Source organism: Ovis aries, chromosome 14, assembly GCF_016772045.2.
Source record: "Ovis aries strain OAR_USU_Benz2616 breed Rambouillet chromosome 14, ARS-UI_Ramb_v3.0, whole genome shotgun sequence".
Lineage (NCBI taxonomy): Eukaryota > Metazoa > Chordata > Mammalia > Artiodactyla > Bovidae > Ovis > Ovis aries.
In genome coordinates, this window is record NC_056067.1 from 17,534,378 (window position 1) to 17,560,837 (window position 26,460).

The following is a 26,460-nucleotide window of genomic DNA, read 5'->3' on the forward strand; positions in this document are numbered from 1 at the left end:
AAAGAGCCGGTAGACGAGTTGAGGGGGGTTGTTCCCTTTCCTCATTCCCCATCTAACATGTAAAGTGTCCAACCTGGGAGACAGGAGAAGGCAGATAAAACAAGCAAAAAGTATAAAGTGGGTGAGAAATAATAAGGCCTGAATGAAGACTTCCCATAGACCTAGGAATCTCTCCCACCTTCTGATCTGTAAATCTTCTTCCTGAAGGAGAAGGCCCTCTCCCCACCAGCAGGGGCTGGAGGTGCTCCCGGGGGTGTCCATTACGTGTACCTCTGCCTGTAAAACCATCCACGAGGATGGGGGGCGGTGCTGGGGGGCTGCCCTAGTTACTGTGCCAACACTCCTTTGCATGCCTGTGGCCTAATACCATCCAGTCCACGGCGCCAGAAAGAATTCACTGCCACATCCCTCTTGCCCCTACCGGTGCCGGCAACCTCTCATTCCATCCCAAGTCACGGGGTCCGCAGACAGAGGCACGCTCAGAGAGTTAACTTCCCTGAATTATATAAGATCCCACAGGCTCGGAGATACCTCGGAGCAGAATGACAAAGCTGTCTGGGAGCCCGCGGGCCCCTCCGCCCCCAGCGTGGGGCTGGAGGATTTTGTGAGTGAAGACGCACAATCGCTCCCTCTTTTTTTTTTAAGAATACACGACAGGCATCCATAAGAGAGACCCACGCGACTCAGGCGCATTGTGCAGCCCCACTCATTTGTAAAGTGAAACGCAGATTTCGCCTGCTCACCGTACTGGCTCTTGCCTCCAAGTCTCCCTAAGTCAGGGCTGGCGCAGGCAAATCTATTGATTTACTATGATTAAAAAAAAAAAAAAGAAAAGAAAGAAAAACCCAAACTGCCAAACAAACAAGCCAACAAGCACGAAAATCCCAGAGTCCCTCTCTCCCTTCTATTTTTTTTTTCTCTGCTCAGGAATAATAAGTGTTAATTTTACACTTCATTTCTCAAAAAAATAATAGGATGTGCTTTTGCTTAAAACCAAGTCGGCCTGCTGGAACCTTTCAGGCTGAAAGTGTGTCAGCCCAAAAGAGGAGCGGAGGGCTTTGTGGAAGCGCATCGTGCCGAGATGATAGCTCCCTGTAATGTCCTCGGTACCGACTTTTGTCTCCAAAAGCATTTGATCCCTGGCAGACACATACTTATTTCCATACAGGTCTTGGGGGAAGCCAGGAGGAGAGAGAGCTGATTATCAGAATCCTGAAGGTGAAGCTCAGGTGGGCCCCACTGAAGTCAAAGGCAGGCCTGGGCACACACTCGGAGGCCATAATTTGCTGCCTGGGAGGGAGGGGCAGCTGGCTGTGGTGGGGAGGGGACAGGGCATTGTTCTTGGATTACAACGCACTGAGTGTGACCTGCTCCCGCCAAAGCCATGGGCCCTGCCTGGCCCTTCTCTAAGCAGGGACCCCAGGTGGAAAATCCACCATGAGAGCAGGAATGTTCATGCATATACCCCTCCAGGAAGGGAACCAGTGACTGCTGCCTGTTTGGACAGGGCACATAAAAAGACGCCTCCATTCAGGAAGCAGTGATTAAGGACACAAAAGTTACAACCAGGAACACTTGGGTTTGAATCCCATTTCCTCACTCACTTGCTCTGTGTGTACTTGGATAACTTCACGAACCTCTCTGAGCTTCAGCTACTTTTGCTAGAAAAGGGGAAGAATCATCCCAGGGTTTTGGGAAGGTGGCCAAGCAGGCTTGTTCTGCCACAGGACCTCTGCCCTCACTGAGACCCTCCCCTGAGACCATCTCCTCATTTCCCTCCCCTCACTGCATCCAGGGGTCTGCTCAAATGATGCCGCCTCCAAGAGGCCTACCCAGACCCCCACCCCAAAATAGCACATGCAACCCATCCTTTCTAGCACCTTAATCACCTTGAATTTCCTTGAGAGTGCTTATTACCATCTGGCATAGTACACAGTTGATTGTGGTGGTGGTATTTTTTTTTAATTCACTGACTCTTTCACTCTCACACACACAAAATACAGACAAGCACACACAGAAAGAATAATATAAGCTCCATGCAGGTTATTTTGCTCATTGCTGTCACCAGTGCCTAGAACGGGGTCTGGTACCTAGTAGGTGCTCAGTAAATAGGGAATTAATGATTTGCATAAGGCACTTACTACAGTGCTTAGAAAATGAGGCGGGAGGGCTGGTAAATGCCAGTTATCAGACACCGATGGTCCCCCCCAAACTCTCAGGACTGATGGCTTATAAAAGCTGTTCTTGCCTTCAGGAACTTGCTTTTTGATCCTCAGAAGATGGCCTGGTCCAGAAGTATGGGCACCAAAGGGGTCCCTCAACGGACAGAGGAGGAAAGGAAGCTTAGAGGGCAGGGCCTTCCCAGGGAGGTGGCAGAGTGAGGCGGGGGTGGGGACCCATGCTGGTCACCACAAGCAGCCCTCTCTGGTTTTAGAAAATACCAGAAAGGCCGTGGGACTTGAGACCTGGGACCCAGCAAGCTACTCTCTGTTCCTCGATCAGCCCAAAACTTCCGGTAAGAAGGAGAGCAGACAGACCCAGCCTCCACGTTTCCATGATCCAGCTGGGCGGGCCCCCTTGTTGGTGCTGGTGCCAGCTCCAGGTGCCAGGAGCACTAGGGACTTTTCCCAGGTGAGGCGAGGAGGCAGGGCCCACAGTGACACAGTATGGGCCAGCCCCGGGCTTTGGTGCTGTCCCTGCCATAGCATCCCTGCAAACGGAAGGAGCTCAGAGGGTGCACGGGCTGCTTGGCTGAGCTGAAATCCTCTGTCACCAGCTGGGGTAATGAACTTCACCAGACTTCAATCCCACAGCACCAGGCCCACCCCAAGGATCAGCTGCAGTAAAGACCCCTGAGGTCCTGGGGCCCAGGCTCAGTCCCATGCAGGGCACTTGGCGATAAGGGGAGGGGCACAGAGCCCAGCACTCAGCCAGGCCAATGAGAAGGCAAGAGGAGGACCCTGGGAGAGGACCCCACTGACGCCACTCCCATAAAAAACTAACCGGAAATAGACACCAAACAGGTAATAGAAACACCGGCTGATGGGGAACTCCGTCCTTTGTTCTCTGTAACGAACAAAGACCTTTTGGCAAGAAGAGAAGAGGGCTGGCAGATAATGATATCCAGGCAGCCACATCAGGCTGTTTATCTATTGATGTGTCATTAAATACCACAAGAAATGAACCAAGGTAAGCCAAGGGGAAAGGAGAAGGGTGACATCTGGGCTGGGCTTGACAAGGGGTAAAGGAGGAAACAGGTCCAAGCGGGGCTCCTTCACCAGCGGCCAGGCAGAAATCCAGGACCCTGTAAGCAGGGTCATGGGCCGAACTTGGGATCCCCAGCCCCCTAGGTCTTGATTGCCCTGGAGGATCTACATCCCCGCTGGGCAAGGTGTGGTCCTGGCATCACCTGGGAGCTGGTCAGAAACGCAGAATCTCAGCCCCCAACCCTAGATGTGCAGAATGAAAACCTGCATTTTGAAAGCACTCCAATGATTTGAGTGTGCATTCAAGTTTAAGGGAGCTCTGAGCTCTATGACAGGGTTTCTGAGGATGCTGACTCCTTGGAACCCTGTTGTTATGAAGCTGTAGGTTCGTAAGCAACACAGTGCAGCTCTCACCAGGATGGTATGGTGCGGATCTCCAAAAAGGAGGAAAGTTTTCCAAAGTTGCTTTTGGTCCACGCTTTACAGAAGGCTGAGAAATCCTCAACAATGGGAAACACTTTCCTGTTATCGTGACTGGGATGAAAACAATGCGGGTGAATTTGGAGGGGAGACTCTGGGGTGGGTGGGTGGCTGACAGACCCCTGGCTACCTCAGCACCCCCATGGCGGTAGAGTCCCCAATGCCAGGGTTCTCGGGGCTGCCCAGCACCTCCCATCACTCCAGAACATGCAGCCAGGGCTTGAAGGCATGAAGGCATACCCTGCCACCACTGCCCCCATTTGGGCCCCCATTTTCTTAATTAATCCTGGAGGATGGGCTGTGCCCTTCCTCCTCCCCTCAGGAGCACCTTCCCAGGCCTCTCTGGCCAGGAGGGACCCATCCCATGGTCCTCCGTGTTTCAGAAAGGCTTATAAATGAGCTCTGGCAGTCTGAATCGGGGCCCCACGGGGGACCCGGAGCCTCTTCAAAACAGAGCCCAGACAATTAGGCAGTCTGAGTTTTGAAAGGCTTGGGATTGATGGCGTGGACAGTAAAAATATCACCTGGGGAGCTGGGTGTAGTCCTCTGAGGGTTGCCTGAGGTCAGTTGCCATGGCAACCGAGAATGAGCTCAACCTTGTAACTGACCCTTATCTTTTTTTGATCTGTGGGCCACTTGGGGCCAAGGCTTGAAATCAACTGGAAAATAATCCGGTCACATATCAGAAAGAAAACTATTTATACTTATTTACCCAGGTACCCACCAACATCCCCCTTCAACAAGGATGCTGACACCACAATAAACCAACGTGGCATCTCCAAACGGAGGCTACCGGATGGCAGAAAAAGGGGAGGCTGAATTCCCCATCTTGGCAGAAGGAGCCTCTGTCCACACACTGGCAGGCAGACGCCGGTGGAAAGGGTTACCCTCCCTAGCACTGCACGCCATCCATGCTGGAAGCACTGGACCCTCTTGCAACCCAGTAAAAGTCCACCAAAGGAGTGGGACCCCGAGATTTCTCCTCTCATCTGCTACTCAGGCGTGTCATTTCAGCCTGGCTAGGTCACTAGGCTGCCTGGCTTTATTCCAGGGTCAGAGGAGGCGTGTTCCCGGCCTCAAGGCTGGACGGGGATACTAGGTAGTTGAGCTTTGCTTTCTGCACTAGGGCAGGTGTCGACGGAAAATAGGCTGAGGGGGACAACTGCAGGCCCTCCCTCCTCGCCCACGCCCCGGACAGACTGGCTGGCTCAGTCGCCCGCACACCCACCCCAGGGTTCCCGTGGCAAGACGGCCATCTGGCCAGGGCTCGTCTCCAGGACACTGCTATCCCACATTGCAAGTGCTCACTCACTCTCTCCTCCTCCAAAGCTCAAATCAGAAGACTCCAGATGGTTCCACTGACCGACTGCTCCCAGGAGCCAGGTCAGATGGATCTTAGCTCGGGGTCAGCTAAGCCTGAGCATGATTCTGGGTAAACTGCCCTTGAGATTTCCCATCACAGCCAACAGGACACTTGAGCTGACTTCCTCTCACCCACCCTTGTTTCATCAAGATGCTCTTCTTTCGGGGCAGGGGGAACACAGTTGCAAATGAGGCAGCTTGGAGGATATTCCTGGCTCCCCTCAGACCCACGGGGTGACTCTGGGCTGAGCACGTTCCCTCCAGGCCTTAGTCTCCTCATCTGTGAAATGAGGAGAAAGTTGCCTCCCTCACAGGGCTGCTATAAAGACTAAAGAAGGAGCAGGATTATAACACCACTGCCAGCGCCACCCACTATCACGGCGATAGGTCTTTCCCGTTCGATTTGGCCCTGAAACTCCAGCCCAAGGTCCTGGTCCTGGAACACAATCCCTCTGCCAGCGTCAGTGGGGCGGAGAAGTCCACCTCCACTGAATCTTTAAAGAGCCACCGCTGCTGCTGCTGCTAAATTGCTTCAGTTGTCTGACTCTGTGCAACCCTATAGACAGCAGCCCACCAGGCTCCCCCATCCCCAGAGCACCTGGCAAGTAGCAGGTAAGCAGTCTATGTTACATCCACCCACAAAACGCCTCTGGCCAGTTTTCCTTGTCTATCTCCACTTCCGCCTCCACACCACTCCCCATATTTGTGACTGCAAAAGCTGTGTTCAGACTCAAACCCTCCTGCTCAGCTGCGGCTCACTGCGGCTTCCTGCTTCCAGCCATAGGAGTTCATCGCGCCACCCCTCGAATGCTCCTGCTACCAGAGTTTCATATTTCTTTCTGGTTCTTCTCCTAGCTCCTTTGTTTTAAAACTCAGTGGGATATCTATGGAGGTCAAAGCGGAGCCTGAGACGAGGACATGACGCAGGTTCAGGCGACGCCCTCCCCACGGCATGGTCAGCCCTTCCCCATAGCTGGGCTCCTGCAGAGAGCTCCCCAAGGGCCCCATCGCTCCAAGCAAGAATCTCAAACAGAGCCTGGCCCAGCTGGACCGTATCCTCGATGGAAGGAGCCGCCTTCCAGGGCTAGGATCTGCTTCCAAGCTGGTAGGGAACCCAGCCCCGGATGGTTAATGAGAAAATGCACCACCTTTGTAAACTGGTTCTGCTTGTAAACTTCTTTGGCAAAAGAAAAGTCACCAACCAGGCCCTGGACAGGTCCTCCAAGAGACCAGAGGAGACGATCTCAGCTACTTTAAGGGGAAAAAAGTGAAGACGTGAAAAGTGTTAGTTGCGTCCGACTCTTTGTGACCCCATGGACTGTAGCCTGCTAGGCTCCTCTGTCCATGGGATTGTCCAGGCAAGAATACTGGAGTGGGTAGCCAATCCCTTCTCCAGGGGATCTTCCTGACCCAGGGATCGAATCTGGATCTCCTGCATTGCAGGCGAATTCTTTTCACTGTCTGAGCCACCAGGGAAGGACACTGTAAGGAAAGAAAGCAAATAGAACAATGAATGATTAAATAACCACAGACCAATGAGAACTCAAGGGAAAGAGAACTCTTGGAGTTCTAAAGAATCCAAACTTCTAGAACTTGAGACTTTAAGGGCTTGAAACATCCTGTCGATGACGACATTCCATGGCCCGTCTCACATCCTGCCCCTACCTGCGAAAGACCAAGACGCTCAGAAAATGAAGATTTGGCTACATTCCCCAGGGACCCACTGGGTAAAAACAAACAGCTTATTCTTCTTAACACACAACACACCTATTGATGTATATCCCTGATCTTCAGATTCAAGTTTTCCACAACAAGGCAACTGCTTAAAAATCCATCATGCTAATAATCCTCAGATTAATGGCCTCTAATAACATACAATTAACGTGACAGGCAGGCTGCAAAACCCTTATTGTTACCAGCCCTGCCAGGGACACATGAATTACCCATGCTTCCACAACAAGGGTTTCCTCTGCTGCTGACATCGTTTTTTTTCCCCTACCGAGATCATTTTTTTAAAATTAACAACAGCAATGCGTCAAAAAACCAGACAGCTACACACGTGCACACAAACCCAGGGCGCCCATGCAGAAGGCAGGTATCGCCATTTTTAAAAAAGTTTTCCATCCAGGTAGACACGGAATTGCCCCTGGAGCTCCTCATACGTAGAGCAGGAAGACCTAGTGTTCAGCCTGGAAACTGCAATTCACCACTTCCTCCCCTCTGACCGTATTAGCTAGGCATCTCTCATCCTCAGCAATATCCTGGGTGAAAGAAAAAAAAAAAGTGACGAGAGTAGAAAATAACGACTGATGGCTATTGAAAAGTTTTCAACAGTATGCATCTGCTAGATGTGAGGTATCTAAAACGGCCGTTACTAGGCACAAGAGGCTATTTAAATCTAAAGTCACATAAAATTAAAAATCCAGTTCTGCAGTTCCAGCGCTCAGCAGCCATGTGGTCAGCGGCTACTACTGGCCAGCACTGTGCAGACGGCAAGCGGGGTGAGGGCAGGCGCTCTGTCTTGTTCGACACTGTCATTCCAGAACCAACAACAGCGTGTGGCACGCAGCAGAAGCTTGTTAGATATTTATTGAGTTGTGATGTATGTGTTCGCAAATGTTGTCAAGAATGCCTCGTCCCTTTTGCCTGACAGCGTTTATTACGATTGCCCTGCACAGCAAATGCTCAGGTGTGAACTTCTCTGACCTTCCAACTTAAACCTCCCCTTGATAATGACGTGGTCAGATTCCCTGGGGTAGATAAGAAGCGAGTGAACGCAGGAACGTTTGAGAAAAGAATACAGTGAATGCAGGAAACTGAGAGCGTCACGAGGGTTCCCTGGAGGGCACAACCCAGATCGGTGGGTAACTTTGGACCCCATAGGTTGTGAGGCAGGTCACTAGCCAGGGGTCACTAGCTCATTAGAGGCCCATCTGGCATCCCATCACTGAGCAGCCCGCACCCCCTGCTCCCTACATCTGTGCCCCCCCAAGAAATCAGAGAATGTCAGTCGACAGAGGACACCTGAATGCCTGATACAGGGACTTCTCACCTTAACACTGGCTCAGCCCTGCTGCTCGAGCAGTCCCTACTGCTCAAGACTGTAATCCCTAACCGAGTGCTGTGTGGCTTCTGCTTCTACAGGCGGCATCCCAAAGAACCGGGTTTCTGCTGTGACCCGAGTGAAACGTAAACTGGACATTCAAAGGCCACATGGAATAAACGATTGCATTCAAATGGACCATCCATTCTTCACCTTGTCATGTGATCCTATAACATACCAGCGCTGAGCCATGCTGGGAGAGCAGTCCTGTCTTCAGTCGGGCTGAGAAGCCCCAGGAGATGGCTGAGCTCAGAGTCGCAGCCTGGCCTGGTTCTCTTAGGTGGGACTTCCATCCAGCCCATTCTCCTCCCCACTACCTCTCTTCAGCCATCAACAGCAAAACAGCACCTTGCTGAGGGCGAGCACAGCACCCCTGCCTTTCTCTCTCCAACAGACCCAGACAGAGACTAAACGAGGCCTACTGGATCCTCCAGGCTCACATTTGACATTAGTGTGGCTTTCTTAAGCTCCCAGCACCGAGTCTCCCACACAGTTATCTGGGATGGTTTGGGGCCAGCACCCCAAGACCAGATGGGGGTCCAACATCTTTAGGCAGCTTACAAGCCATGGCCCAGCTCCCAGAGGCCGGCCAGTCTGCCTCTGCCCACCACCTGGCCGTGCCTTCCCCGGCCCACCAGGCCTCCGAAGCCTGGGGTCTGCTCCCATCCCACCCACCACCTCGAGCCCCAGAGGGCAGTTAACTGACAGCGCCTGATGCCCCCTCCTCAGACGAGCAGGGGACGGAGCGGGGGGGCAGCCTGTGTGGGCGGAGGAAGCAGGCGAGCTGCGGAGAGGTTGGGGAGCGGGGGTGGGGGCCGCCCCCCATGCAGCCCTCCACTCTCCTCGCTGGCCCAGCAAGCGGAACAGCTGCCATTAAGCCGTGATGAGAGGCAGGCAGCCCGAGGCCCACGCACCTCGGCAGGAGAACGCCCCTCCGTACGGCTCTGGCTGGCGTCTAGCCTTTTTGCTTCTTGGAAAAGACAGCTTCATAGACACCCTCGTAAAAAGAGAAAAAAAGCACATCAACGCCTGGCAATTCACCCTTTGCTCCCCGCCCCTGCCCTAGCTCATCATGCCTGCCCCAGGCTCTCCCAGCTGGATCCCAGCCCACACACAGTGACCGGATAACCCTCCCCAGGCTCGATGGCCACCACTTCACCCCCTTCCGCCAGAGCCTGCGGTGGCTCCCTTTCTCCCGGGGAAAGCGCCATAGCCCAGGAGACAGCCCACCTAACCAGCACCCTACTTTCAGCCACACACACCCCTCTGCCCCACAGGCCTCCTCACCCTCGCAGCCTGGCTCATTTCTGACTCTGCACCTTTATTCAAACAGTTCTCCGTGCTTTGTCTCTGTCCTTCCAACCACGATTTTCCAAGAGCAAGTCTACACTCGCATTTGAGTCTCTGGTTCCACTTGCACCAAACCTCATCCATAGTTTTGTCAAATAAAAAACGGTCTTTCCAAAAATTCATTTTGCTTAAGCTAACTTGACTTCCTGTCACTTGCAACCCAAAGTTCTGGCCAATAAATTCTCTGTGGCTGAAAACAGTAATTCTTTTCCGTGTCGGCTTGTTTCTATTGGGCCAAACATCAGGTGCTGGATTAATGCTAATACTTTGGTTGGTTGATAGGTTCGTACTGCCCCCACCCCCAGGGCTCTGGAGGCTGCAGAGCTTACACTGGAGCTTGCAGGCTAGGGGTTCGAGTGCTCAATGCTGACCCAGACGTAGGAGCTCAGACATGTGGCCCTGGGCCCACAGATGCCCTCCACGTGCCTAGGATCCAGTTGCCCAAGTATCTGCATGGTGACAGGGCAGGACCCAGTCTGCCCTCTGACCCCCACCCCCACCCTAAGAAGGATGCTGTTCTTGGGGCTAGACACAGTCCTGACTTGCCCACTCGGTGTCCTCAGCCAGCACAGAGCCTGGAGAGAAGTCTAGCTTCAGAGTCAGGGTTCAAACACCCCAGCTGCCTCCTACCAGCTGTGGGGACTTGGAAGAGTGACCAAACTTCCCTGAGCCACTGTCATCCCACCTGTGAAAGGGGGAGCATCACAGTACTGACCTCACCGAGCTGTTGTCATGGTGAACGGGCCTCAAAGCGCCAGTGTTGTCATTATTATTACCACCACCACCATTGCCATTGTTGACTGTGTCAGGTGCTGGGTGAGGCACTGGGGTTACAGGTCAACGAGACACTCTCTGTGGCCCCCAGTTTGGCTTAGGGGTGAGGAGCTAGGGAGGTCTGGTAAAGGGACCTGGCGCGCGTGATGATGCAGTTACCCAACCTGAAAACACTCCAAATCGGGTCCTACAGAGGACCCCTGGGGTGGGGGCAGAGGAGTTCTAGGGGATACAGATGGTTGGCGGCCTCCGTAGCTGGAGGAGCCGGCAGGAATCAGATGCCCCCCAGCCCAGCAGGCTGGTACTGGAGCCCTGGATCTTCCCCACGGGTGACATCACAGCCTCACTGACCCAGCGCCCAGGATGCAGGAGCCATTCCACCAGAGGGCAGAGGCTCGCTGTGAGAACACAAGGTCCCCCTGCCGCCGAAAGGCTTGGTCTGGTGAGATGACACCTCCTCCCCACTGGGCTTGGAGACACACACACACACCCCTCTCCAGAACCCATTTCCAGTTCCCACAAATTAAAGGAGATCTCAGTACAGAACCTCCCACTACAGTAAAGGCCACAGCCCTAATTCCACTCACAACGTTAGCCTCAGAATCTGGGAAAGGGGGAGAGGCGAGAAATCCAAAGGCGACACCTCCGCCTTCAACCTCACCCTGAACGTACAGAGGCCCAACTCTAACAACAATTCTGAAATCATGAGCCGGAGTCTAGCAAAGTGTCTTGAATTCCAGTCCCAAAATCAAGAGCACGTCTCCAACGGGACAGTGCCCGGCCTGTCTGAGCCTCCCTCCGATGACTCCCTTCTTCTAGTCCAGAGCCGAGAAGAGCAGGAAGCCCACACGCCTGTAGGGGGCCGTGTATGTGTCAGCGTTAACAGTTGCTGGTGCCTGACACATTCAGGTTTTGCTTTCTGGAGCCTTCTGGATTTTTTCCCCTCAGTTATTTTTGATCCCCAGTTGACTGAATCCATGGAACTCATAGATACGGAGGGTCAATCTAGTTTTTCTGCAATGAGCATGGACAGCTAAATAGAATAAAAGCTTCTTTAATTAAAAAAATTTTAAACTATACTGATTAACGATTAAGACAACTGTGGCAAGGACAGCGTCCCCTCTCTGGCCCCTGGGTCCCCATTTATGAGCTGAGGTGGGCCGGAGATTTCCACAGCCCCACTTAGGTCCTGCTCTGTGGTTTCTTCCCTCAGGGACTCAGGGCAGCAGCCCCACCCTCACTCAGGCAGCTTCTCACTGCCTGCTGGTCCCTGCCTCCCTGGGGGCAAATCAGACTCTCTCGGCTAGGCTTGGCTCCAAGATCTGTCAAGTGGGGAAGGCAGGCCACTTTCCAAGCCCAGGCTTTGCCATGGGGTCCTGGCAAGTCACCTATCCATGCCCCAGTCTTCCCATCTGTATAATGGGAACGGAGCTGCAGAGGCATCTGCAAAGTTGGGCACACATCCCCTGGACTCTCAGGAGCACCATCTCCTTCTTGTGGCCGTGAAGGCGCTTTGACAGGCGTGAGCATCCCTCCATCCCCACAGAGCGCATCAGGCCAAAGGTGAGCTGGCCAAAGGTGTGTTGCAGCCTCCAGGCCTCGGAGGTCAGGACCATGTACCCGGTATGACTCATGACCACAAAACCGGAAGGCGGGAGGTGTGGGAAGACGGGAAGTGATGTACCAAGTGTGCAAGAGATGCCAGGGCCTCCTGACTTCTTGTGAGGAGGTGGCGTGTGGCAGCCCCCCACGAACGGTCAGCAATTCTTCGCCATGGCTGCCTCAGCCCGGGTCTAGGCTGGGCCCAGCCCACAGGGGAGGCGGCAGCTCCAAAGGCTTGTCAGGCCAGATGCAGCCTGCCCAGATCTGCGCCCTCCGTGAGATTGAGGATGACAGGCTCCGGGGGGCCGGGACGAGCCGGGTCGGAGGAAACTTGGCAAAGAGAAGGGTGAGAGGAGCAGCTGGGCTCGCGGGGCCTTGTGCCCCACCTTCTGGAGGGCCTGGCGGGGGCCTCCCCTCAGCCCTCAACCCTCGGAGTTCCAAACGCGCCTCGTCGGAGGCCACAGTCCAATGGCTGCCCCTTACCATCCCGCCAGCTTCCAAAGAGACAGCAGAAAGTGATCCAAAGATCCAATATTTGTATTTTGAATGCTAATTTGACAAAGAGGAGTGGGCATGGGGGAGTGTTTATAACCAGCACTCCAATAAGCCCACAAACGACGCCAGTATTTTATAAGCTTGTTAGAAACAAATCACCCCTCAGCTGATATTTACTTACTGATGAATCATGAAAGGGCTCAATACACAAAGAGGAAATCCAAAAAGAATGTCTTTCTTTGGTCGCATCTTCGGCAACAAGGCTGGAAGATGGGCCTCGCCCAGCCTGAAACCCGCTCCCCACAGTGTGTCGCCAGCCTCCCCAGGGTGGCAAAGCGTTGGCACCATCTCTGTCTCCATGCCCACCCTCCCTGCCCCCCACCCATCAACTGGCCTAATCTGAGGCTCAACCCTGCGCTCCAGAGGCAGCCCCGTCCTTCTGCCGCCCCCGGAGTCCTCTGCAGGAGCAGAGCCAATCCAGCTCATTTGCATAATGATGAAGCCCTCCAGTGCGGGCTGGGTCTTAAGAGGCTCGGGAAGAAATATGCCCTGTCCTTTGGAGAGGCGCACAGAAGGCTCTGTGCAGCCCGGGAGGAATGGGGCGCCCGGCGGGTGGGCAGGGGCGGCGAGCAACCGCCGGCTCGCTCGCCAAGGACAACTCAGCTCTGTCGCCCGCTGAGCCTGTGTCCAGCTGGCCCAGCAGAGAAAGGACTGCCCAGGGCTCTAAAGCAGCAGGAAGTGAGGTTCTGAGTGCCAGCTCCAGATTCGGGCTGGACAGACCCAGGTCACAGTGACCGCCACTCACCGTCTGACTGACCTTGGGCGAGTCACTGGCCTCTTGGAATCTCAGTAGGACCATACGAGGCAGCCGGTAAAGCACTGATGAGAAGGGGCTGGTAAAATGCAACAACCGCCAGCCATTATTACAGTCATATCATCACTATTCTCACCTGTGCATTACAGGATCTATCCATCGATTTGTTTATTCTGCAATGTTGGGTATTGTGCTGGGCAGGCCAGGAGGCACAAAGATACACATCCTCCTTTTGCACGGCCTCAGTGACACAATCGCTCTAAGGGTCTGGAGGCGAGGGTAGTACTTGCTCTTTTGGGGAGGCAGGGCTGGAAGGGGGCACACGGGAGCAACTGGAGGGCCAGTACAGGTCCTCCTTCTTGGTCTGGTTGCGTTCTGTTTCCAGAAATTCCTCGAGCTGTATATTTAGTTTGTGCATTTTCCTGGATGTACATTATATCTTGATAAAGCTTTTTTGTAATGTCTTGTCTACATAGGGAGGGAGATTAGCCAGGCATGCAGAGCACCAGGCAGGAAGGTCAGCTTCTTAGGAAGGATGGATGAAATATTTGGGATGAGAGCTGGGGCAACATCAAGAGGGAAGAGATTCCTTCTGTGAGAGGTGAGGATGACCTCAGCAGGTGTTGAGCATGGTTAGGGATTCAACAGCTTCGTGCTGAATGAGTGAGTGAGGAAATGAATGAATGACTCCTTTGCTGAAGAGGGTCCCCAGGAACAGGTGCTGACATGCAGAAGCAGGCGGGGCATTCCAGGGCAGTGGCAGGGGCCCTGTGGTGGACTTCCCATTTTACAGATGAGGAAACTGGTACTGAGTGAACTACACAGGCATCATCCCAGCTTGGCCCACCCTGTGCCAGCCAGGGGGAGCCCCACTCCCTACTCCAGCCACTCACTGCCCCTGGTCCCTTGAGATGAGCAGCCACAGCTGGAGCAGTAGCTCAGGCTGAAGGGATTCTTCAAAGTCGCCTGTGAGCAGACATGGCTGCTTTAACTGGCAATTTTGCAGTCTGGGGTGCAAAATCCTTTTCCATGGCACACGGGGAGTGGGCAGAATGGATTTGCCCGTGCTGTGTTGCAGTCCTACAGCCCAAGCAAGGCTGCACAGATACTGGCCATGGCTGGGTTCACCGAGCCTTAGTCACTTCAGCTCCCAGATGGGACAGGCGGCCTAATAAATATTAGCATTTACTAAGGGCTGACTGTGTGCCAAGCATTATGCTAACCACGTTCCATGTAGGATGAGTGGATAAGATCTGTAAGAGGAGGTAACAGTAAGCGACACAGCCCGGGCATTTCAGCCCTGAACTGTGTTCTTAACCCCCTGAGCTGCACTAACATTCTTACCATTATTAATTATTACCATTGGTAGAAGAGGGATAAAGGCAATTAAATTCAGTACTTAATTTCTGTTATGGCCAAAGCCTAGGGTCTGGGATTGGGACACTAAGCATGATAAGAACTAAGCTATCTGTAAGGAGATTTTAAATTATTAAACCCATCAAGATTATTATTAATTTTTTCATTAAGATTATTTCAAATGATCAAGCATCTGCTCAGCACATAGTAAGTCTACAGTAAATGTCTTCTAAGAAAAAAAGTTAACATTAAAAAAAAATATTTTTAAATTTTTTGGTTGTGCCAGATGGCATGCAATCTCTTAGTTGTGGCATGTGGGATCTAGCTCCCTGACCAGGGATCGAACCCGGGCCCCCTGCATTGGGAACACGGAGTCCTCACCACTGGACCACCAGGGAAGGCCCAGTTAACCTGTTTTTAGGGAGATCACATTTGCTTCCCTCCTGGGTATTCTCCATTCTATTTCCAAAACCCCCCTACATCCACTCAAACGGTGACTTCCTCCACTTCCAAAGAATGATTCTTTCATGAAGAAACAGCAGTGTGTCCTTGGGTAAGTTGCTTTCCCTCTCTGAGCTCAGCGTCCCCCTCTGTGAAAGAAGGTGGAACCAGATTACTCATAAAGTCCCTCTGGGTCTAGAGTACTAGGAGGCTAGGGCCGGTCCCCATCCTAACTGTAGAGGACTTTATCAGGCAGTTGCAGGATACAAACAAATAAGCATGTGAGAATTTCACTAAGAAGTTCAAGGTTCAAACTCGAGGGCACAACATCAGAAAGAGACACTCAGAGTGAACACCAGAGTGAACAGCCAGAAAAAGTGACCTTGGAAGCTTGAGAGGTCATTAGAAGGCATAGACTGAAATGCCAAAACTGGTAGGCAAAAAGCTGAATTTTAATGCTTTGAGAACATTCTCTGTAGTCCCCATCAATCCCTATTGTTTTATACTCCAGAGCCCCACCATTACTGGACTGGTCCTCAAGGACCAGAGAATTCATTCTTCAAAAGCAAAGCCCGAGGAAGGCAGGAGCATATCTGAGGCATGAATGCCTGATGCCAACAAGCTGTGTGCCCTTAGGGAAGTCACCTAAGTACTCTGAGCCTCAATTTCCTCACAGCCAATAGTGGGCACACACCTGTATCTTTATTTGATATTCTTTCCAGGAAAAAAAAAAAAATCAACCAGATTTCCAGCACTCCCAGCACCCTAAAGCAAATCATCAAGGTAGGGAACCTCAGTGGAAACCTGTATCAGTCAGGACAGGATAAGAAATGCCCAGTAACAAACAAGCCCCATATCACAAGGGCTGCAAACCACAGAAGTGTAGGTCTTGTTTGCCCTTCATGTCCATCGCAGGGGGCTCTTCTTATGGAAATCACTTGGGCACCGCAAGACAAGCCAAGAAGCACCTTTGTTTCTGACACTGAGAGTCCCATACCGCAAGGAAAGAGGGAACGCTGGAGGGCCTCACCCTGGCAGGGCAAGGCTCTGGCCTGGGAGCGGTGCCGGGCACCTCCACTCACAGCTCTCTGGCCAGAATCAGCCACTCATCTCCCCACCCAAGACAGAGCGGCCAGGCCGTGTGACCCCAGCACATTCCAAAGGACAGCGAATGACTGCCACGCTCTCAAGCAGAGCGAGGAGGCCCAGCGGAGAACTCCAAGAATCTCAAGACAGGACTCAGGAAGGGAAGAAAGCAAACGCAGCCTGGAAACTCACAGTGGTGACAAAGGTTCTCAGAGAATGTTCCAACTGCCCAGGGTTCAGAGGAGCGAGGAATGTGCACCCTGCCCGCTAGCTCCCCTGGGTCAGCCCGGAGTGGCAGGTGGGCCAGACAGAGACTCTCTGGTCCCCGCAGCCTCTCCTGAAGGCGGAGGGGGGTGTTATCCTTTCGGCCGCCGGCTCTCCAAAGAGCACCCAGGTAAATGCCAGGTGCTGTCCTGGGGCTTTCGGCAAAAGTCGCTCTTGATGATAATGGCTTTCAGAGGCAATGCGACTGCACGCCTGGCATCTGAACGCTGGCGTCGGAGGCAGGTTTTGCATCTCTAATTAGGACAGGGATTTTTTTTTTCACCCCACACAGAATTTACATAATTGGGAAGGAGGTTACGACATGGCCCCTCCCCACCGATTGTGTGTTTTGTAGGCCCTCCTTCCACTTTCCCTTGCACACTTCAAATCGAAGGGAGAAATGAATCGATTTGAATTTTTTGAAATTAATTATCATCCTTGCCATGGAAAATGTATCTGAGGCCTTCCTTCGGGAGTTGAGAGAGGAGGAGGGGGGTGATCTCGTGCAGAGAGGAGCCCTGGGAGGTGACACACGTCCCCCTGATGCACTCCTAAGGCAAAACCCCACCCCTCCCACGACCTCGCCAGCTGGTTCTCAGAGCACCTCCCAATTGGGTCTGAGCATTCTTTAGAATTTTTTTTTTAGCACCAAAATTAATGCTTTAAAATGTCACTTGCTACAGTAAAATTTATCAACATTATTATATACCATAGAAACTGCCATCCCAGACAAATGCACGACATTAAAATTTGGTCTAGAGCTCCCCAGAGGAAACGTTTGCGGCAATTTGTATAACAGTTTATATATTTATGCTATTTAATGGTACAAAGCAATAATTATGACTTCATTCACTGATAAGCAATGGCATTACATAAATCTGATGCGGATTTAGAACATGCCAACCCTGACACCAGTGTACTAGTTGTAAATTATGTTGCCGTTAAAAAAAAAAAAAATCCAAGCAAATATGAAGGAGCAGCGGGAAACTAATAATGCATCTCCAGCTGTTCCAGTTAACCTGCAAATGTGGCCATCTGCACCTCGGGAGGAAGAGAAGGGAGAGGCGGGAGGCGGAGCAGAGAGAGAGGAAGAGCCGCCTCCTGGAAGCCCCAAGCCTGCCCCGATCTCGGACCCATGACCTTGCTCTTCCCGCAGGCAAACCCAGCCTGGATCAGGGAAAGGTCCCCAAGACCCAAGGGTCCTCCCTCTGCTCCTCTGGCGCCCACGCTCCTGTCCCCTCGCCAGAAAGTCTCCGGTGTCATCTTTCCTTTCCTGCCCTCGTAGGAGGCTGGGCATCCAGCTCTGAGTCCTATTTACTGCAGCACCAGGATCACCAGGCAGTTTCCTTTACAACTTTCTTTACTTCCTTTTTCTTGTCTTGTCTCTGTCTCTCTCTTTTTTTGAATTTTAGCACTTCTGCACAGACCCATCTTGCGTTAAGAAAAGGTGGGGCAGTGGTGATGGCAGAAGGAAGTCGTTACAGTCATAGAGAAGAGTGCGCCCAGTTCACAGAGTTCCAAATGGAGCCGGGGCATGCAGGCTGCAACCAGCAGACGAGACGGAAATACCAAGACTGCAGGCCATGGTTCTGGGCACCGACCACCCATTGGGTTTCCCAGTGATGCAGCCAAATGGGTCCAGTGCTGCCCAGGGCCCACGCCAGGCAGACTCGGGGCTCCACTCTGGGGCAAGGACTTCTGGTCAACCCCATGTCAGCTGCGGCTCCTGGGCACTGTCCTTGGGCTCTGCTGACCATGACGACTCTCTGCCCTCCAGAGACTGGCAGAGGAGCAGCCCTCACCTTTCTGTGTCTAACAGTGTAAGGTTGGCTGGAGCACCAACAGCCAGCACGGAACTGGCATGGAGCATAGATCCTGTGATCATGGGCTGGACACTTGCCATGATTCCCTCATCTAACCCAATCCTCCTAACCACTGTGCTGGGGACTGAATTAGTCCCATTTTACAGATACGGCCACTGAATCCAGGAAAGATTATAGGACTCGCCCAAGATCAGCTCAGCTAGTGAACCTCGCTTATAAAACACAAGGTTTAGAAGAATGTTTGTAGGTCATCTGACCTGTGTTTCAAATTTTTAAACTGCAACCCACAGCAAGAATTATATATACCATGACCTAGCCACGCACTAACACATACAAGGAATCGCCGCCCCCATTAATGAAAATCCACCTAAGCTCGCTGAATGTGATGTACTCAGGCAGCTTCTTTCCTTTTGCTTTTCCTTCTTCCTCTCCTTTCCTTCCCTTCCTTTCCATTCTGCTCTGCTGCTGGACTCCGCTGTCTAGCTCCTCTTTTATTCTGTTGGCGGTGACCATCCAAGTTGACTCCATGATTTGCTAATGGGTTGCAGCTGACAATCTGAAAACACTGGCTGTTTCAACTCCCTCGTTTTACTGAAGGAAAGCTGAGGCTCAGAGAAGGAAACCCATTTTGCCCAAGCCACACAGGGTTGTGACCCAGTCAGAAGTCAAGCCCAGGCCTCCAGCTCTCTTTCCACCAAATGCTGTAAAGTCCACATCATCCCAAGCCTTTCCTGGGCTCCCCAGCACCCACTTCTGGCCACAGTGAAGACAAGCAAGCTCTGGGCCTGTCAGATCCCTGTTCTTAGTTGGGGACAGAGAGAGCACTGTGTGTGTACGTAATGAAACAGAGGGGACAAGGAGGCAGGCAGAGGACAGGCCCCCAAGAGGGGCTCTCAGTTCATTCAGTCAACAATTCGGGGGCAGGGCTGACCCAGTGGGTCTACCCTTGAAGGTGATAACCCACTACCAGAAGGGAAGAGTCAGGTGATAATCCACTGAAAGGGCTGGCACCCTGCCTGGCCCACCGGTGTCCTCCACCAGGTGAAGTGTTCCTTCTGCTGCCTCCTACAGGAAGCCCTCCTGGCTAGGTATGTGGGGGAGCTGGCTATAGGGCTACAGACACAGAGGGAGGAGGGAGCAAGGTGATTCTTGCAGGATCACAGGCAAAACCAGCATAATCTCTCCAGGGCCTGACTCTCCCTTGGCATCATGGTGTCCCATTTCCAAGTGGGTCCCCAAAGGAAGGCCCTCAGGCCGGAAAGCGGGCCAGAGGCATGGTTCAGTCTTTCTTCCTGCTCACAACTTCCTATCATTTTGGTAAAATGATTCCACAACTCAGAAAACATTCTGCTCCAACTTTAGCAGATTTTCGACAATCCCAGTTCCAATGTCCAGCCATCAGCTTTCCCACCCCAAAGTTCCTAGAGCCTCTCCCTTCCTCCAACCCCAGGGACATCAGTCCCTTTGGCCAGCTGCATCTCAGAGTACAACTCTATCCGCTGCCCCGCACATCAGCTTATTCACAAGACACACTCTCAGTATTGAGGACACAGTCTTTTTATTTTTATGGTCTAAGCAGCATCAATTCCAAGAACTAGAAAAACAATCCCTCAGTGGGAACCTATTCAGCGACTCGCCCGGCAAGTCCTGCAGGCCGAGCTGGTAGCTCTGTCTTCTTAGCAGCACAAGGACAAAGGACAGTCAGGCCTGAGGGCTGGGGTCAGGCCTGCACTCACTTCAAAACACACACCGCGCACCTGAGCTGGAATCCAGACAGCAGAATATGTTAGGAAAGGCCGACACTTTCTCCACTGGCAGGGCAAGGAGACCCTCAGGAGAGTGAGAAGCTCACGGGGGCCGGGGCCAGGTGGGGGGGTTGCTTGAAGACAGGCAGGCAGACTCCTGATTCTGGGACAGCCGGAAGGGAGGTGCTGAGGCAGGTGGATGGACAAAGTGGCCTCTAGCTTTGGTCAGGGCACAAGGCGTGGTCAGTATCACCCTCAGCCCACAGCGATGGCTCTATTCTCTTTCAGGGGTCATATTATTTGGGAGATTTTTGTAATTAGTTGCCAACATTAAAAAAAAAAAAAAAAACCAAGAAATGTTTGAAAATATTATGAAAATCTCGAGTGTTGGTTTCTCTTGAAAACTCGGGACATCTGGGCTCCGCAACATACAATTTCCCTGGACAACAACGGCAAGGCCGGACTCTCTGCAGGGTCACGGGAGCCCCCACTATCTCACACACCAGCTGCGGCACTTGCTTTTGTGACACTTGAACTACCAGGTGCTAAGAGGCAAAAGGAGACTGGGGTTCCAGCCCGCCCCCCGACTAACGCTTTGTGTGACCTTGGGCCAGGTCCTGCCCCTCTCTGGGCATCAAAGAAAGCTGAGCAATGAAGGAGGCAGAATTCAACCACTCGCTCCCTTGGTACCTCCAGGACACAGTCTCAGGCGCCTTCAGAGGGGTGAGCCAGGTGCGGTTTCCTGGTGGGCAGCCAATCTGGGGGACGGGGCGGCCCCCGCAGCCAGCCCCGCCGGGCCCGGCGCCAACCCTGAGGCGGTGCTGACGCCACTCTTCGGCAGCTTCATATGAATATTGTGTCAGAGATTGGAGATATTAAGAATGACAATGCATTATTACTGCAGCAGGGAAATCTCCTGAGTCCTAGAGATAGGATTTCGAAATCCTCAGCCAAAAATCAATAGTAATGCCCAAGAATTTATAAAAGAAGCACGTCAGTCTGCATTTGAGAAGACACACTTTCAGCTTTCTGGCTAAAAACCAAAGGGACAAGTGCAAGTATGTCATTCTGGAAGGGCAGGAAGCAAGATGCAAAAGCTGCTCTCGAAGTCCCAGGCGACTGAAGGCGCCTGGCAGGCTCTCACACGGGGCCGAGAGGCCACCAGGCAAACAGAGGCCCACGGTGCCCCCCAAGGCTTCCCTGAGGCCCCTCCCAGAGGGGAGAAGGATGCAGGAGAAGCCCGCTTCCCCGACCATTCCGGGTCAGTCCTGGAAACCCGTGTATATGGAGGAGGCGAGAACAGAGAGGTTTAGCCTGGGATGCCAGGTCTATTCCAAACTATAAAATGGGCAGAAAATAGTGGTCCCATCTTCCTCCTGGGATTGTTACGAGATCAAAAATTAATTAAAAACAAACAAACAAACAAACGTGCTTTAGGAAACATGAAGACCCAACAGAAAGGGCACTGGCTCTGAAGACAGAGAAACTGGGTTAAATCTGGGTCCCACCCTGGCAGATGATGGTAACAACACTTACTTTGCCTCATGGCGGTGTTGTAAGGGTTGGATGTGGTACCTCGGTGTCTGGCACAATACTGACTCTCGATACAGTTTCGATATTATGATCAGTATTACAAATATAAACAATTATCAAGCATTACAGCATTACCATCTTAGATGGTAACCACAATCACTCTTAGTACATCAGCTGAGACTGTTAAGTTTTTTCATAAAATATTGTCATCCACTGGTACAGGGCTCCCCAGATTACAAAATGGTTCCATTTTTTTTTTTCCCTGAGTGATGCTGACAAAATGAAGTGAGAGAGATTCCCCATCTGTCAGGACTCTGAACCCCCCAAAAGTAATGGGACTGAACCAAGGACATGAACCAAACCAGCAACAGGAGAGTGATGCCTCCATCCCGTCTTGGATGGGGAGGACCCCCAAACCCTCCAGTGACTGGCCCCCACCTCCAGCGCTCATTCCTGTTCTGGGCTTCCAGGTCTGCCCTCGAAACAATCACCTCCTCTCTTTTTTATCGCTGTCTCTGTAAGGGCTTCTAGGTGGCACTAATGGTAAAGAATCCACCTGCCAATACAGGAGACATAGAGACGGGGGTTCCATCCCTGGGTTGGGAAGATCCCTGGAGAAGGACATGGCAACCCACTCCAGTATTCTTGCCTGGAGAATCCCGTGGACAGAGGAGCCTGATGGTCTACAGTCCATGGGGTCACAAAGAATTGGATACGACTGAAGCGACTTAGCACAGCATAGCAAGATGGTGATTGGGGTCTTAGATACTTCAATGAGAGTTTTGTTTTCTTTGGTGTTTTCATGTTTCTTTCATATTTAATTGTTTAAAAAATCATAAGAGACCTCATGGACACAAGGTAGAGGCAGGGTAGAGGCAGATACATGAGACAAGAATTTCCCCTAAAAATAGCAACAAAAACAAAATACACTGGCCATTTCATAATAGTCCTTACTGCCCACATCACAGGCCCCTCTTGCTGGAATCCCAGGCCTTGCTATGAGGCAGAAGCCTCTTATTCCCAGGAGGAAACTCTCCAGCCTATGCCGGGAGCTCTTAAGGAGTTCAGGCAGAATCAGACTCACAGGCGTTGCTCAGTAAGCAAAACCTGCATTGACTGAGTTCTTCCTGTTTTCCAGGTCCCAGGCCAAGCATTTTACATATGCTATCTCATTTAATTTTAGCAATGTGCTTTTACTATCGTTTGTTATCTTCCCCCACTTTACAGATGAAAAGGATTAACTCACAGGCTGAGTAGCTCGCCCGAGGACGTAATGCTAACAAGTGACAGCTGTAGGATTTGAATTTAAGAGGAACCCTACTTTTAACTCCTACACTATAACATCTCATAGATTATAAATGGATATGTGGACGGATAGATGGTGGATGGATAGATGGTGGATGGACAGATGAATACTTAACTGGATGGTAGGTAGATGGACAGACATATGAGTGGACGACAGATGGAAGCTGAGTGAGTAACTTGACGGATAGATAAATGTATAGGTAAATAGGTAGATAGATGGTGCAGAGAAGGCAATGGCAACCCACTCCAGTACTCTTGCCTGGAAAATCCCATGGACAGAGGAGCCTGGTAGGCTGCAGTCCATGGGGATGCACAGAGTCAGACACGACTGAAGCAACTTAGCAGCAGCAGCAGCAGATAGATGGTGGGTGGATGGATGGATGGATGGTGGAGAGACAGATGAACGGATGGATGGACTGGGGGTGGACGGCAGATGGACACCAGTCATGCACCAGGCCAGGACTGCTTCCTTCCTTTAACCTGATGCCTCATCACAAGAAAACAAACAAGGAGATGACCCAAAGGCTGCTCCCATCCAAACTTCAACAACCTGAGAGCCGCAGGCTGGCTTCCCTCTCATCTCATGCGGGAATTATCTTCACCCAACCCGCCTAAGGGCTGAGTTTTCAAGCCCACCAGGCCATTGGCATCTCCCTGCCCCTGGAAACTTTCTAGTTGTGGGGGGCAGGGGACTTAGAGGGCATTCAGGAGAAAGCAAGCCATGCACGGGTGGGGCAGCCAGTCCACCTTGCTCAGAATATTTACACTGAAGACTGATTGGAGGTTTGCTCATTTCTAAATATTCCCTGTGGGGTGCTCAGGGCCAGTGCGCTGAGATGACCCTGAGGGAGAGGATGGGGAGGGAGGTGGGAGGGGGGGCTCAGGATGGGGAACACATGTACACCCATGGCTGATTCATGTCAATGTATGGCAAAAACCACTAAAATACTATAAAGTAATTAGCCTCCAATTAAAATAAATTAATTTTTTAAAAACCTCCAAAAAATAAAATAAATATTCCCTATGGCTCTTCTCATCCTTCAAGGCACAGCAGAAGTGGCACCTCTTCTCCAAAGCCCTTCTCTTCCCCAGGACAGACTCAGATGCTCCTTCTCAGCGCCCCACACACATCTTTCTCTCCTAGCATCTCTCTCAACTGATGTGTTAGCTGTCCTCTTCCAAGGGATTACAAATGGGAGAGGGGAGATTTTGCCCCATCAACTCTGAGGCCGCCCACGGCCCTCAACTCAGCACTCTGCACCTAGAGGGGCTCAATAAATACAAGTGCAATTGACTCCAACATCCCAAACTGAGACTTTCAAGGCCTCCAGCCTCCCTCCCCAGCTCCTGGACATAAGTAAACAAGTCTGGTCACCAGGCTGCAGAATTAACCACCTGCAGTTACTTCTTTATCCACAAGAGAGCACAGTCTTGGAGTTCCACACAAATTCTTTTGTAAATGCTTGGTGTACTTACAGAACACTGTATAACTCAAAAATTATAATTAAAATGTCTTAGCTCCTGTATTTATAGTAACATTTAAACTACTGTGCTTTCTTGAAGTCAGTCATTTACTTGGGAACAGCACGGTTTATGGTGAACAGATCTTTGAAACAGTACCGCGGGGATCTAGGCCAGGCACATGTAACTCAATATATGTCAACAGCTGTAAAAATATTGGTGGGAGAAGGCAGGAAAAAAGCCATGAGCCCAGATCAAGTGCCCTGTCTCTCACATCTGACTGTTTGCAGCGGCTCCCTCCTCTTCCAAATAATTGGGCCATTTTGGTGCCCGCTGTCACACAAGGCGGGCCCTCTTTGAGGCTGGATGATCAAAAAGGTTATAAATGAAAATGATTTCGATGTTGGCGGCCTGGAGAGTGACCAGGGCGTGCGCGGCGGCAGAAGGGCCTGTTCTAATCTTACCAACTGCACACCGCCTTCGGAGAGTCTTCCTAGGGCGCGAGCAGCTCCCCAGGGCGAGGCCATGGTAAATTCCGCCTAATCCCTTCTGCATACAAATGAGCGCCTGGCAGGAGGAGCCGGCCAGACGCTGCAGCCCAGTGCCTGCTCCTCCTCCCCGGGTTGGCTGTCTTAGCTGCACAAACAATCAGAGATGGTGGAGAGGTCGGTGGGCTGGGGAGAACCCCAGGGCTGGGCAGACAGCACCCTGACACCTCGTCTGGCAGTGGGGACACAAGACAGGATGTCAAAGGGCAGCATGGCCAGAGGCTGGGCCAGAGGATGGAATGAGATGTCCATCAACCTCAAGGCAGTGGGGGCAGCATGGGGCGTCTCTCTTTCAGGGCCAGGGGAGCTATAAGGCAATGTGGTGGTGTAGCGGGCACCCAGTCCTTCCAAAGACACTGGATTCGCCAAGATGTGGGGCCTAATGTTCCAGAAGGGACACACGGGAGTCAGGGGCCTCCTCTCCAACCACCAGATGAATGGAGGCCGCAAGCAGGAGTTCCAGGGAAAGGCCAGAAGGGAGGATGTGCCACTGTGAAGCTTCCCTAAGCACCAGCTCTTCATGACCACCCAGACAGGGCCACCCTACAATGAACTAAGTCAAGGGCTGGATGCTAAATTTGAGAGAAGGGTCCCAGATCTGGGAATCTGGGAGGCCCAAAGCAGTAGAGGGGTCAATAATCAAATGGGGAGATGTCCCAGAGAGGGGATGCGGTGTGTGTCTGGTCACAGAGAAAGGGAATGGGTCAGCCAGGACCAGAGTCACACAGGGTCACTTTGCAGCGCGAGGGGGCTCTGATGTCGGTTTGCCTTCCGTAAGTGGGAAGCAAGAACTGTTCCTGAAATCAATTCCGAGCCCTGTGGCCCACTCGGAACTTGAGTGCTTAGCACTTGGGTTCCTGGATGGACCTCGGGGAGACAAAGCCCACAGCTGCACTGCACTTGATCCTCACAACTGGAATGAGTTAACGTGTGTACAGCATTGAAACTGCGCTTGGTTCCTGGGCACCCGAGAAGTATTAACTAGTGTGATGCTCACTCAGTGAGGGGACAAAGTCTCATGGCACACTCAGGTTCACGGTCATTGCACCGGGCTGGTCTCACTCTGGGGTCCCTTCCCAACTTGGCTGATCCCGGAAGAGAGGAGTGGGCTCAGATGGGGCTCAGGGAACACCTCCCAAGGTGGAGGGGACAGTATTCCTTTGCTCAACAGTGGATCTATCAGATTTGGGCACACATGTATATTTACACATCACAAAAGTTATCATTTGCCTAAATCTGCCTGTGGATTCACACACTCACACACACACCATCCCACATCCACATCTTCCATGAAAACCAGCAGGAACTGCACATTTTGAGGACCCAATTAGGCTCAGTGTGTATTTGACAACCTTTCAACCTCCAAGAAGACATTTATTTTTACAACGCTCTCCAGCTGAGAAATTACTAGGTTCCCGCTCCTCCCTGAATCATCTTGGCATCAGGAGGCACCAAGGTGTACCTGGGAGTGAGGAAGGGGGACCCACCTGGTGAGGCTTAGCAGTGGCTGTCGTGACCACTTGGAAAGCGGGTCTTGGGGGCATGGGCTGTCCAAGGAGGGGACAAGTCCTGAGCTCCTTGGGAGCCTGAAGAACCCACTCCCAGCCCAGGTCGCCCACAGGATGGATAATTCTGGAGGACTAAGCACCTTTTCCACTTTCCATCATCCTTCAGCTGCTTGCAGCCACCCTGGGAGGCAGGTGTGTGTCTGG

The 26,460-nt window shown here is 52.1% G+C and overlaps 1 protein-coding gene and 1 non-coding gene across 4 annotated transcripts in view; both read right to left on the bottom strand.

The window, feature by feature from the left end:
* ZNF423 (zinc finger protein 423) overlaps positions 1-26,460 on the bottom strand; it is a 342,900-nt gene that overhangs the window by 38,688 nt on the left and 277,752 nt on the right. The window lies entirely within an intron of this gene.
* Positions 14,868-14,940, bottom strand: TRNAG-CCC (transfer RNA glycine (anticodon CCC)). Its single transcript has one exon. It is a non-coding gene; the product is annotated as a tRNA-Gly (tRNA).